Genomic DNA, 3,220 nt, shown 5'->3' with positions numbered 1-3,220 from the left:
GGGGGGTGTCTTTGTTCTCATTTTGCTGATCAGAACACTGAAGGGTAAGTGTCCAGGTTGGGATGTGAACCAGGGCGGTGTCATGCCAAAGCCCATTAGAAGTTTTTGCTACACACTCTGTCTGCCCATGTCACCCCTTGACCGCAGGTGGTTTTCTGTTTTGAGATATGTTCTATCCTTCCTCTCACCTGTGGATACCACGAGTACAGTGCTGAGACAGGTGCCTCCGCCCCACTCTGCCAATTGGAGTCCCAGGAAGGGCTGAGTCCGAAACTCACATTTCCAGGGCCCTTGCAGTTGGGGTTTCCCTCTTGCCCTTCAGCCTTGCTCACCCCGCCCTAAGCCTTGGAATCTAGGAAGAACCATGATGCCAGGGCCCCTCCCTGGACTCAGCCCCATGTCGCCAGCCACCTGATGTTACATCCACACCTGCCTCAGGTCAGGTTTAATCCAGGAGGAGGGACCTCCACTGAGAGGTCATGGTCACGTGTACTAATGTGTCCCACCTGGCTTCAGCTCACTGAATGCTCACAGTAACCTAAGAGGAAGTGAGGGGTATGGCTTTCATTTTACAGATGAGGGAAACTGAGGCTCTGCTGACATCAGAGCAAGTGGAGGCGACCAGATGTGACCCCACGGTTGTCTGACCGCCAAGCCCTCTGGCTTGCCCGCTGCCCCCCTCCTGTTCCTGGAAGGGCCTTGTACGTGCAGATCCTCAGAGGATGAGAACTGTGATTCAGCTCTGCATCCGTCTCGGGTCAGCGTGACACCCAGACACCAGGACAGTTGTGAAGTGTGGGCTGGGAGGGGCAGGCTCACAGCGAGCCCAATAACTTTACTGGCAGAGGTCAGAAGGGCAGAGATTGCCATCCCCACCTTAGAGATGAGGAAGTTGCAAAAAGAGAGGAATAGGAAGGTTGCCCAAGGTTGCCCCTGAGTCAGAGGAAGAGCAAGGATTAAACCCACAACCTTGGTGTGAGGCTCTAACCAACTGAGCTACCCAGCCAGGGTAGTGATGCCCATCTTTTACCTCCTCACCTGCCCAAGTTTTTTTTTTTTAATCCTCATCCAAGATATCTCTCTCTCTCTCTCTCTCTCTCTCTCTCTCTCTCTCTCTCTCTCTCTCTCTCCAACATTTTAAAATTGATTTTGAGAGAGAGGGAGAGAGAGAGAGAGAGAGATCAATTGGCTGCCTTCTGAACATTCTCCAACAAGGGATCAAAAATCACAACCCAGGCCCTAACCGGTTTGGCCTATCTCTAACCAACTGAGCTACCCAGCCAGGGTAGTGATGCCCATCTTTTACCTCCTCACCTGCCCAAGTTTTTTTTTTTTAATCCTCATCCAAGATATCCTAAGAGAAAAGGGGGTGGGGGAGGGGGAGAGGGAGGCATCGATGTTTCTAACTCTCTATCCCTCTCCCTTCCTCTCTGTAAAAAAAAAATAAAATTTAAAATATATATTTTTTAAAAATCGCAACCCAGGTATGTGCCCTGACCAGGAATCAAACCTGCAACCTTTTGGTGCACAGGATGATGCTCAACCAACTGAGCCACTCCAGCCGGGCTCTCCTTCCCCATCTTGCTGGCCCCAAAACACAATAGGGGTGCACCGACCTGAGAAGAGCATAATTACCTAGGGAGCAGCTCCCCCTCCCACACTCCTCTCCCCTGGGGGCTCCAATGCAATGGGTTTTGAAGTAAATTGAGAGTCGCTGATCAAAAGCCCCTTAACCCCACAAATGTTTCCAAGTCTCTCTCCTGCCAGGTGGGGCTGGCCTGGGGTCACTGGACCCTCTGAGGTAGACCTCATTCCCAGGAATAGGCTTCGCCCGCCCTGCCCTGCACGTCCACAGTCCTGAAGGATTTATAGCCCTGTGAACCACCATCCACTTCCCCAAAAAAGGCCCTTGGGGAAATCCCTCCCAGGGCCAGACTGGTGATTCAGGTCTAAAGCAGTGAAGACAATAGGCCCCCGAGCCTGGAGCCTGAGGGGGCCCTCTGCCTCCGTAAGATCAAAGGTGCTCCTGGGGCTGAGTGATCCTGGGCCAGGAGAGGGGGCCGGGGGGAAGCTCTACCCAAGGAGGAAGCCCCTTTACCCAGGTATTCTTGGGGAGGCAATCCCTTTTCAGAGGTCCCGAGCCTAGGTTCAAAGGCTGGTGGGGGGTGAGCAGTTGACAACAGCAGGGAAAGGGCCTAGATCAGAAAATGGGGGCTTCCTGTTGATGGAGGGGGGCCCCGGCCCACTGCCTGGCTCCCCATCCCTCTTCCTCACCCAAGTCTGAGATTCCCAAACTGCCACGGAGGCCCGCACCCCATGCGCAGTGAGAGGAGGAGAGAGGAGAGCTGTCAGAGCCTCGAAGGAGACCAGAGGCGTTGCCGCGGGGACGCACAGCTCCGCACCCTCCCGAGAGAGAGGGAGTGGTGGAGCTGAGGCTATTGGTTAACCTTGTCTTACATGCCCCGTCGCCCCAAAGGCTAGGCTTCCCTCCAGGGAGCTCTCTCTCCCTAAACTCGTCGGGAGATCCTGGCGCAAGAGAGAACAAGGGCTCCATTCCGACACCATCTCTTCTTTCCCTCTCATCTCAGGGGTGGCGGGTGGCTCCACAGGACCCCCCCCCACCCCCACCCCCGACACCGCAGATTGCGCTCTCATGGAGCCCCTTTGCAATTCATTTCTCAATTCTGCCCCCCGCCCCACCCTCCTCCTGTTCTGGGCATCACATGGACACTCACGGTAACTTAGGGGCCTCTTCACTCTCTTGAAAGAAGGGTCTTTGTTCTGCTTGGAAATTAAGTTCTTAGGGAGCAGCCTGGGAGGAAAGAGAAAACGAAATGGGACAGAGGATCAGCGGCCACTGCCTGGGAAAGAGACGCAACCCTCCGAGTGGGGACGCTGGAGTCAGCGCACACTAACGCGCATCCTAAATTGTCCTCGCTCCCAGGCTACCTCCACGGCCCGCCCCAACCCTAGGCGTCCCGAGGCCCCCCGAGGCCCCCGAAGTCCCCGAGGCCCCCGAAGCTCCCAGAGACACCCCGAGGCCTCTGAGGCCCCCGAGGCCCCTGAAGCCCCCAGAGACGCCCGGAGGTCCCCACGGGCTTCTCCAGAGGCGAGAGCGCTGCTCCCGGGCCGCGCCAAAATGGTCCAAGTCAGGAATCCGGGCACCTTGGTGGCTCAAGCACCTTGCGATGCTGCTACCCTGATCCCAAACCAGGGCAGT

The 3,220-nt window shown here is 56.1% G+C and overlaps 2 protein-coding genes across 2 annotated transcripts in view; one reads left to right on the top strand and one right to left on the bottom strand.

Moving 5' to 3' along the window:
- The window catches only part of ZNHIT3 (zinc finger, HIT-type containing 3), a 24,029-nt gene extending 21,044 nt beyond the window's left edge, over window positions 1-2,985 (bottom strand). Inside the window, exon 1 of the mRNA XM_006756168.2 lies at window positions 2,736-2,985. The gene's annotated coding sequence lies outside the window, so the exon portion shown is untranslated. The remainder of the gene's footprint in view (window positions 1-2,735) is intronic.
- The window catches only part of CA4 (carbonic anhydrase IV), a 25,431-nt gene that overhangs the window by 13,068 nt on the left and 9,143 nt on the right, over window positions 1-3,220 (top strand). The gene's annotated exons all lie outside the window — the stretch shown is intronic.

The sequence above is a fragment of the Myotis davidii genome, unplaced genomic scaffold (genome assembly GCF_000327345.1).
Source record: "Myotis davidii unplaced genomic scaffold, ASM32734v1 scaffold993, whole genome shotgun sequence".
Lineage (NCBI taxonomy): Eukaryota > Metazoa > Chordata > Mammalia > Chiroptera > Vespertilionidae > Myotis > Myotis davidii.
This window is presented reverse-complemented; position numbering and strand designations above follow the sequence as displayed.